This window comes from Alligator sinensis, unplaced genomic scaffold (genome assembly GCF_000455745.1).
Source record: "Alligator sinensis unplaced genomic scaffold, ASM45574v1 scaffold796_1, whole genome shotgun sequence".
NCBI lineage: Eukaryota > Metazoa > Chordata > Crocodylia > Alligatoridae > Alligator > Alligator sinensis.
The window spans coordinates 1,846,718-1,857,552 of record NW_005842141.1 but is presented as its reverse complement, the minus strand read 5'-3'; the positions used below and the strand labels follow the sequence as shown (position 1 = coordinate 1,857,552).

At 38.8% G+C, this 10,835-nt stretch overlaps 1 non-coding gene across 1 annotated transcript; it reads left to right on the top strand.

Moving 5' to 3' along the window:
* The first annotated feature begins 9,000 nt into the window (after positions 1 to 9,000).
* LOC112550544 lies at positions 9,001 to 9,105 on the top strand. Its single transcript, XR_003094439.1, has one exon. It is a non-coding gene; the product is annotated as a U6 spliceosomal RNA (small nuclear RNA).
* The last annotated feature ends 1,730 nt before the right edge of the window (positions 9,106 to 10,835 follow it).

Below are 10,835 nucleotides of genomic sequence, written 5' to 3'. Positions count from 1 at the left end.
TGAGAAGAGACCCAGGGGTCGCTTTGGATGGGATGCTTCAAAAGTTTGCAGAGCTGGAGAGCAATGATTTGTCCAGGATGGTTGGGACAGGGGTGATCCTGCCTCAGGCAGGGGTTGGACTAGATGACCTCTGGAGGTGCCTTCCATCCCCATTTCTTTCTGATTATGAGCTTGTTATTTAAAAGCCTGAGAGGCGAGCAACAGGGCAGTAAAAAAAAAAACAAAACTGAACCCCCTCTGCGAAACAGGCAGTGGCCCCTTGGTGTCAGTGTCTGGGAACCCCCTGCGGCACCTAGGTTCATTCAGAAGCTAAGTTCAGCTAGTTGGCTTGTGGGATTTGTAGAAAGAAGGCGCCAGGGTTGTAATAGCTGTCAAGTTTACATAACATTATTAGCCAAGTGCTTTTAGTTTGGGGGTGGTAGGGGCTGAGGGGGCAAGGGGTATAAAGAGATAACTGCTGTACAAATGAAAGCCTAGCAAATAGTTTCCTTCTTTATGGTGAAGGCACTTTCAGTGGAAGCTTTGCTTTTTTTGTCACACCATCCAGGAAACTTCTTTTTTTGCAAAGTGATAGCTTTGCTCTGTGCTCCCTTTTAAAAGTGGGGTGTATAGAATTAGGGTTGCAACTACATCACCCCATAGCTGTCATTTATAAGGGAACTGTTCATTTTGTGGTATTTTAGGAAATCTTTCTGGATGGCTCTTGGACAGTATTTTAGAAGGCAAGGGCACAGATGTCCTACACTGTTCAAAGCATCCTGCATTTAGAACTTTTTTGGAAGTTAAGATCATGATAGTAATAATGGTTGCTTTCTGCTCACAAGGAACACTTAAAACTAAAACTCTGATGCCAGTTATAACCTCACACACTGAGCAGGAAGCTGATGCTTTTAAGACACCATGGTCTGCTGCTCAAACACGGCAAATGATCTGAGAGGACTATAAGGTTGCTGTTTTTGAAAAAGAGTGCACTTGCACATGTAAATGCAGCTGGCATTTTCAGAAAGTTTAATTGTAGAAATCGGAATGACTTTCTCATTAGGCTTTGTTTTAGGATGATTTTTAACATGTCAAAGAGCCAGATGTCTCATAGATTGTGTCAATATGCATCCACTGCTTAATAGTCTTGGAGAAACTAAAGGAAAAGTAGTGTAGAAAGGATACTACATTTCTTTCATGTGTCTATTTCTCTGGTCACCCTCTGCCCATTTTTAATTGGGAGAAAAGCTTAAACTTAAAAAAAACAGTAATTAAAGGTAAGGGACCAGATTCTGCAAATGTAAACACACAATCCTTAGCTTTACTTGACTACGCCTGTGCAGGATAGAACCCCACATAAATACAGCTGCTAACTCTTCTGTAAATGATCATGAAAGCATAGAGGAAAGAGGAAATGTTAAAACATACTACTTTTACAAAAAGTAGCAAAACTCTCTCCCAACAATTAAAATGGCTTGATGCGCATCACCCAAAACAAGGATATTTCATGAGCCTGTTGCCACTCCATCTTTGATTTACCTCTTTTTGCTAAATGTATTGTAAAACTTTACTCATGTGAGAGCTCAGAGTATCATTTATACTGTGGCATCTAGCCAAAGCATGTGTGTGAAATATGGAGCAGCAGTTTTGACTGGAAATGTTATTGTTTTTATTGATTTGACAAGCCAGATCCATAACTTCCATTCAGCTTATGCTATGATGCCATTGTTTGCTAATATAAATATTTAAGGAAAAGACAAAAAGATTGCTATTATTTGTGAGTCTACTTTAGGCCTAGTATTCCTGTTCATGAAACTAATAAGATTTGTACCACAATGCTAAACACGTTTTGAAAAGTTGCTGCTTCACCTATGGAGAAGCTGCTTTTCTAATGCCAATTAGCAATTTAGATTTCTTGCCTCATATTTCATTCCTCAGTGCCTGTCCAAAAGAGACATAAAAGTAGATGTTAACTAATTTTACCTTTTAAAAAAAATTGGAAAGAACCAAAAAAAAACCCCCAAAACCCTCCAGATCAAGCACTTAAACTTTTTGTCTGAAGCAAATCGGAATGTCCACGTGGTAAATCCTTATCCTTTCAAACTGCCCTTTGGGGACAGTAGAAATTAGATGACAACTAAGTGCTTTTTGAACCCGCGGTGTGTCTACTGACAAACGCTTCTTTTCAAAAACCACTATCCTCATTAGCGTGAACTGGGTTGGGGGAGGCATGAGAGCTACATTTCCTTGCTTGTGGTTCATACTTAGTAATCAGCAGTCTTAGAGATGCAGCCAGCTTTAAAAGTCATGTAACAAACATTAAGCGTGGGTGAATGTCTTCTGTGGATTGAGTTATCATTTTATTTGTAAAATTTAATTACAATTTCCTTCTTTTATAAAGTGAAACCTACCAAAATGGAAACTAAAATAACAAAGTTGCAGCAGTTTTTCGGTTTTTCTTTTATTCGAGAAGCAACATTTTGGATGGAATCATGGCCCTCTTGAAGCCAATAGGAGTTTTATCACTGTCTTGACTGGGAGCCAGGATTTCACACCTGACACACTAACACCTGGAAGGACAACCTATCTTCCATATGTTATATCAGTGAAGCTGATCAGGAGACAGAGGCATACCGTGAAATTTTTAGAAACAACGCAAATTTAGTCGGGTTAGCAGCTGAGACTTACCCATTAAATGCCAATTATTTATTGTATAATGCAGGGAAAAAACCCACAGGAGTTGAATGGCTTAAATAGGATGGTTGCCCCTTTGCATGATAGTAGCTGGAAAAACTCAATGCGATTCTTTGGTACTTAGAGTGTGGTGAGGCTTTTTGCAGCATAGTGTTTGTATAGAAGTTTCAGTAGAGTAAAGAACACATCATGCAATTGTGACTGAGTTTTCTCACTGGTACGGCTCACCTGGGGCAAAGGTTAGTAAAATGGTCCACAGGATACGTTTGTGTCTGGTACTCATGGCACATGCAGTATGCAACCAAAAGCAGCTATCCCCGTTTCACTATGAACATAGCTGGGTTTATTTAATTGTTGGCTTTAATAGTGGTTTACCTGTCCCTTCTACTGACTGCATACACTAACATTGTGTGACAGGAGAATCACATCTTGGTTTTTAAAGGGATTGTGTCAATATTGCTCTGCAGAGGATTCAGATAACTCAAAAATGAATCAAAAATATTTTTATTTGAGCTGAAAAGTGTATTTTGCACTAAGAATTTGATCATTCAAAAGGTAAGGAAAATGGGGTTAGTTTCCATTTAAATGGCACAAATTTATGCAAAAGTAGAATTTAATTAAATGTCTTGTTTTGGCTATTTAAGCCTCAAAACTGGGGTGGGGGTGGGGGAGAGGGAATCTAAAATTATGCTGTCAGCCCAATCACTGTGCCTGGCAAATCTTCCATAAAAAGTTCAGAGAAAATTTTGTATGTAAGAGGACTACATAGCCTGATCTGTAGTGAATTATATAAACTATCATTTGTTTAAAAAAAATCCCATTTGTACTTGAATACATTTCAACTAAATTTACACTAAATAGTAAAATGTAGTGTAGATTTTACAAATGGATTCTTTAGAAGATAGGTTACCAGTTCTGCATCTGTGAAGAGTGATATGCTGCTGAAGTGATAATGCTCTCCTACAGAATTTCCCTTCATAGCTTGCAATAAGCTGTGTGCTCCAGAAGAACATTTGATTATCCAGAAGAAGGGCTGGCAATCTAAGAATTTTCCTTTTTGTAACCCTTACATGTCCCTACCAAAAAAGGGGGACAGTGGGACAGCCTCCTCAGACAAATATACTTGCTTGTTGGAAACACGTAGAAATGAACAGGAAATACAATCTTTCAGTTGAAATGTAGAGGAGGAAGACTCCGATTAAAAAAAAAAAAAAAAAAAGAAAAGTTGGATTATGTGAAATCTTCTGAAAACCCTTGTTCCTTGCTGGAGTGGTCCAAAGCAAAGCTTGCTCTTCACAATCATTTTTAGAAACCAGGAAATCCCCCCAAATCTCTTTGATTTGGCAGTGAATTTTAAATGAGGAGTTGTGTCTAAACCCTTTCAGTACATCCTCATTGACTATATTAACTTATTTCCCTAGTGGTTGCCCAGCAGAACTGAATACAGGGAGCAACTTTTTGCTTCTGAAGTCATCTTTGACTTGCCCATCTCCATCCTGTGTCCTATCTGTGTGTGTTATCACTACAGAAAGCTAACAGGAATTTTGCATCTGAATACAGCCATAAATTTGAACTGACCTACAAATGTCTTTTGAGGGAGAGAGGAGATTATGGTATAATTTAAAATCTCAAACCATGCCCTTTCCCGTTAGGACACTCCCCCCTTTTGTACTCTGGTTGCATGAACATGAAGACATTGCAGAACAGATACTGAGGTGCACAGCTGTGATTGCAGTCTTGGACAGACCATAGTCAAACTGGACCTATCTACATGTGCAATTAGTGCATGTGAATAAACTCCAGAGCTTATTGCTCCAGAGTTTTTTGCTCCCAGGTGCACCATTTGAACATGTGCCTGAGAACTATTAACTCCAGAGCAATTTACTCTGCTGTTTATTCAGGCAAAGCACATGGAGCCAGTTTGAAGTAGCCCATGCTGGCAGGGAGCCCCGGGGGTCAGCTTGCCAGCCCAGTGCTGTTTCCCCAGCTCCACATGCTGCAGAGGGGCTGGGTAGGACACAAGGCAGCTTCAGTGTAGGCTAGCCGACAAGCAGTTCCTGGACTGAAACACCCTTATACCACCAGCCAGCCCAGCCAGTGTCTACATGTGCACTGCTGCGGAGTTGTTTACTGCACAGCAGGATAGTACTTATATTCACCAGTACTATCCTGCTGTGGAGTAAATTAGTTTAGAGCAGCCTAATAGCTGCACACGTGTAGACACAAGACATTTACTAAGCAGCTAATTAGCCAACTGCACAGTAAATATCTTGTGTAGATGCACCCACTGAGCTGTAGGTGTTGGGTGCAAATCTAGGTCCTGACCCTGCAGAGACTCATGTATGCACTTCCCTTGTTTCATGTGATTATTCCATCAGGTTGGATGCTTACACACGTATGTATGCATCAAGAAAGCAACAACAAAATGCATCTCTGGTGCCTTTCCAAAAGAGGCATCACCAGGTGATTTAAATAAAATATAATCTAAAATGCTTATAATCATACAACCAATGGAAAACATTTATTTCTGCAGTTGAATTTGAAAGAAGAGATTATTTAAACAAATAAAAATGAAAATGACTCCCGTCGACCTGTTTAATAGATTTCTCCACCAGGGTGAAGGTCTTATTTACTGCTGCATTCTTCCAAAATTACACCGATGTTACCCCACTGAAAACAGTGGAGTGACGGCAGAATAAAAGTGGAGCCATCTTTGAATCCGAAGACAAAGTCATCAAACTGGAACAAACTGTGGAGAATATCTGCTAATTTATTTCATGTATATAGTCATCTTAGATGTTATTGGAAACTGTATATGGCAAAAAAAAAAAAGAAAAAAAAAAAGAACATAGGTTTATTAAATGATTATTCAGTCTGGTAATACCCTTTACAAATCCATAATAGCTTTAACACTGTAAAAAGAATTAGGAAGTGTTTCTGCATTTGTTGAATATAGTCATTAAAACCTCTTGTACTTTGGGAAAACCAAATTGATTGCTGATCCTTACTTCAATGTACGGTCTAGGATAGTTGGCAATAAGAGCTCTGGATATAAAATGACCAAGACCATATTGGTAGATTTGCTGTGATAAAGATTTTGTGTTTTTCTTTTTTGAAAAGCAAGTGATATATAAAAAGTCGTGAAAATTGCAGAGCTTCATGTGTTGCTCCCTTTGACTTGAATGGAGCCTTGCAGTAGCATCTGAGGGAACTGTTTGGCTGTGTGATAGTGTTCATTGTTCTTAGTCCCTGAATTTACACACCTCTTGTTATTAGCCAGTTTATTTATTTGATGGGAGTGCTTATATCTTCTATGTGATGGTGATTATTTTTAGTACTTTTTTCCATTTGATTCTTACTGAAGGAAGGTGACACAGTTTTTAATGAATTAATAAACTGTGGCTTTAATTAGGAAAACTGAGTTTTGTCATATTTTTTCTCACATTGTGCAGAGCACAATCGGGTAGTTTGTCTAAAATTTTTGAGGAAGACCTCTTTATATTTGCAGCATTTTAGATATTGATATATGCAGTTTGCTAGAATTTATATACAAAGTAAAGAGAAAATATTTCTCTCATACTGTAATATTTATATTACTAAAATAGAGGACTACTAAGAATACATTTGGAAAATATAATATTAATACAAATAGAAATGTACACACACGTATATAAAGGTATAGAGAAGATCTGCTTTTTGTCATCATTTGCAGTGGTTTTACAACAAATTCCAAAAGACTGAAAATTATATAGGATGTGTGATACAACTTTTTTCATACCCTCACAATTGTACACTAACATGGAAATTAATTTTACATGTGCCAGGCATATAAATGTTTCAAATCTGCACTGTTAGCAGGGTTCTTTTCTTAATCTCATGTCTTGAATTACAGCGCTTCCCTCATTTTGTAGACAGGAGCTCTCCATTGAAATTTGACTGCATGCTTATAATTGTATTGTCAATTCCTATAGTTAACCAGCATTTGCACCAGGCAGGAGCAAAAAAGGACTGAATTAAATAAACACTTCCCTAGCCTTTATGGAAAATGATAAATGTAGAATTGGTGGAGAGAAGGAGGGTAAAGAGGGTATTGATTTACTTAATTTTAAACTTTTTTTTCTGGAAGTATTTCAGTGGGAATTGGAATGATACTGAAGTCCCTTGTGTGATCCTCAGTTTTTAGTCTTCAAAAAGGGACCTTTTTCCTCCTTAGTTATTATTTATAGTGACTAGTGTGATGAGGAGGAAATTAAAAATAGAATTAAAATGGTTCTAAAGTAAAGTCATTCACGGAGATTGTGAAGTCTACTTTATTAAATTACAATAATAAAGTTAATTATTAGCTGCTTGTTGAGATATTGAACACTTTTAATTAAAACTAGTTTGCAGGTTTCTAGCAATTTTCTACCAGTATTTTCACCATGTCCTTATGGGTTGCACGTTATACCCCTCTTTTTATCCAAGCTTAAAACTTTTCTGCTTCTGTTTTCATTAAACACGAAGGCCAACGGTCATGTAAAACTAAACAACATAATTTTCAGGAGGTATTTTCTTTATAAAACAATAGAATATAACAGATGAAGCATTATATATATTGGATTTTGTATTTCTGTTGTCCTTTCTCCTGGTTGCTGAGCTTGACCAGACTGGAGGGAATGACCTCCTCTCTAGCTTTTTGCAGTGCAAAGCCCTCTGGTGCAGCCAGAGATCCAGCTATGCTGCAGACCTGCAGGAACATGCAACTGCTGACTTTTTTTATTCAATGAATTGGGGTCCCTGTGCACACGCCATGTAGCACTTAGTTATGACTTAGATGTACATATGCTTTCAAATTCATGGAGCTGGCCAGTTTTTCAGTTGTCATGTTTGCCTGGTAGTTGCTTTGGGTCAGTTTTGCTTAGCTGTCCCCTTAGTCTTTGGGCTATGGTTGAAACTAGGATCCATGTTAGATACATTGCTGCAGCTAGGGTTTTTGTTTTTTGGGTTTTGTTGGTGATGTAACCTGTCTGATTAAGAGCCAACAAGACTTGTCAAAGACCACAAAGATGATCTTTGCTCTAACTTGAGATGTCACTTTAGGCCAGATCCTGCAGTTTTCAGAGTCATCCATTTACCTCATTGGACGTGTTTGGGTGAGGGAGGTTACAAAACCAGCCTGTACCCTGTGGCTGTTGTGAAGGATGTTTTTTTTTGACCTGTGGTTACAGCAGTTGAAGAGCCCATATTCAGTCATTCTCACTGCTGCATTCATTGTGACTAGGATTTTCAAAAGCACATGAGGGATTGAGGACCAGAAGCCTTATTGCAAATGGGGTTTGTTCTTCTAAATCCTCTAGATACGTTTAAAAATCACATTTTAGTTTTGGGCATAATATGAAAGAGAGCTGTTTCACTGGATATGGAGCTGCTTAGTTCTGTAGTGATTAAAGTTAGGCTTTTTGGGGGGATCCTTCCATATACTAACTGAAGCTACACATCCTACAAAATAGGAAAAAAGTAGCAAGAGGCATGAAGTGCTAACAGTCTTACTTAACAAAACCATAGCTAGGGATATGTAAATAGTGCCAGGCTCTGAGCTTGGCACTAAGTATCCTAAGTAGCTCCACTGGCAACAATCGGGGTACTCCCAGTTTGTACTAGCATAGCAACAAGTAGGATATGGCTTTTCCTTAGTTAAAGACGTGCATAAACTTCAGGCTTGTGTTTTGTCCCAGTGAAGTCACTACCCATGTGCTTGCAGTAAAGAGTGTCTGTAAGTGTTTGCACCATTGTAAAGCATTAGGTCATGATCTCAACCCTGCAATCTTTCTACACTCTATTCCCAGAGTTTTGGTTGTGTAAGAGATGCAGGATTTAGCTTCATGCTTGTATAGCATTGACATTGATAAAGTACTGTATGAATGCTAAGTATGCATTTTCTGCGTGGAAGTTAAATGTTTGAGGTTTAAATTTACCTTTCAATTTGCATTGTAGGATATGAGGTAAAATAATCAGCACTCTATTTGCAGAAAACAATTTAGTGTATTTTGAAAGATTAGGAAATCGTCCATATGATTCCTCCTGACCTCCTGTCCTCAGCCTCCTCAATGACCCCTTAACTTGTGGGCCCAAATTCACCCCAGTGTTGTTCTCCTGAAGTGAATTAAAATATGAGGGATGAATTTGACTCATTTTGATTATGCATAAAGTGGGGAAAAGGTTCTAATCTAAAATGTACATATTAAACCAAATCCCCTTCTCAGTTCCACTAGTGCACCTCAGATTAATTTAATTGGCATTGCATGCATGTACCAGAGCAGAGCTGTTTCTATGGGGCTGGGGACTTCTGTGCTTGCTTTGGCAGCACATATACTAAAATTAGAATTATATAGAGAAGATTCACGTAGCTGCTGCACAATGATAACACAAATTTGTGAAGTGTTCCACAATTTTTTGGAGCTACACTGTCCTCAGTGGGAGACGAAAGATCAAGGAACAATGGTCTCAGGTTGCACCAAAAGAAGTTCAGGATAGATATTGGGAACAACTTTCTCACTAGGAAGGTGGTGAAGTACTGGAACAGGTTACCCGGAGTGTAGTGGAATGTCCATCCTTGGAGCTTTTTAAGACCTGGTTAGATAAAGCCTTGGCTGGGATGATTTCACTGGGGCTGGTTCTGCTTTGAGCAGAGGTTGGACTAGATGATCTTCTGAGGACCCTTCCAAACCTCATTTGCTATGATTCTATTAAAAATTAGAAGTTTTCCTCCCATGACCACCTTCAGAATTATGTACATGCTACCACTTAAGCATGATGAAGCTGGTATACCTGTGTACTTCCCATAATCACAACACAAGATGAGTTATGGGGAGAAGTTGCAGAAAGGGGAAAAATCATGGCCAATTGGCCATGCCCGAACACGTGGAATTTGACTAGTGGACTGTATAGATATTACTGAGAATGGGACAAGCTCCTATATCTGTACTTAGGCACATAAATAAAAGAGACCTGCATTTCCAGAATTGATGAGTCCTGAATCTCTTCTTGTCTTAGTGAGAGCTGGGTGTGCTCAGCCCCTTGCCAACCAGGCTGCTTACAGTAAATGGCCAAACATCGGCTCTCAGTATCCAACTTTAGCCATGGAAGTTTAAAGGATGTCAGCCAAACTCACTGCTGGTGTTAGCAGAGGCAATAAAAGGGAAGGCAGTGAAATATCCACACTTATGCCGGTGGTGAATTATTAGAAATTACAAGAGGGTTGTTTTTCTTTTTGACTAAATAAAAGGAACTTTCCCCAAATTTCATGCTGTGGACACTTCCATTAAAGTCCTTTTGGTGGATACTCCTCTGATAAGAGCCTAGATGATTATTCACAATGCTACCACTTAAACACAATGAGGCTCATATACCTCTGTATTTCCCATAATCACAACATAAGATGAGCTGTACTGAGCTGTAGGGAGGGTCTTAAATAATTCCTTTGTAGGAGATCCTAACATCCTTGCTTATAGTGCTGTCTTATTGCCCTTAAAGTCACTGACAAGGCTCCTGATTTTTCAGGAGCCTAGATCAGGGCACCCTTTCTTGGTTATCGTTAAGTCAATAGTACCCATAAAAATTTAGCCCAGTAAAGATATTGTGCCTCTGTAAGGATTCAAGAAAACGTATTCTAGTGGTGAAGAGAAAAGGACACAATGTTTTACCGCACAAAGATTCAGAACCTAGTTGTGTATTCCTTACTGACCTGAAACTCCCTGAAGTTGTTTGGGACTTGCCTGGGAGTTATCAGCTAAGGCTGTTTTAATACAGCATCGTATAGGTATTTTTACCTTTCAGACTTCTACAAGTTTAACACGTTACACATTTTTTTTATAAAAATGATTGATTCTGTGCATCTTAAGCTCATATAAGGCACACTATACATTTCCCAAAAAAATGTAAAAAAAGGAACTTCCTCCTCTCCCTTTCCCCTACCAAACCCATATATTCCCTTTGCACTCATTTCAGAAGTCTAGACAACCTTGTGTTGACCCCTTTTCCCCACCTTCAAAAAGAAAGGGGAAAAGTATGAGCCTTGCAGCATGTCCTGAGGAGTCAGTGAACCCAGATTCTGATAAACTCAAGAAGATCTTTTCCAGAATGGTGGACATCAATCTCAGGTCACCCAGCCACCTGCTCTATCC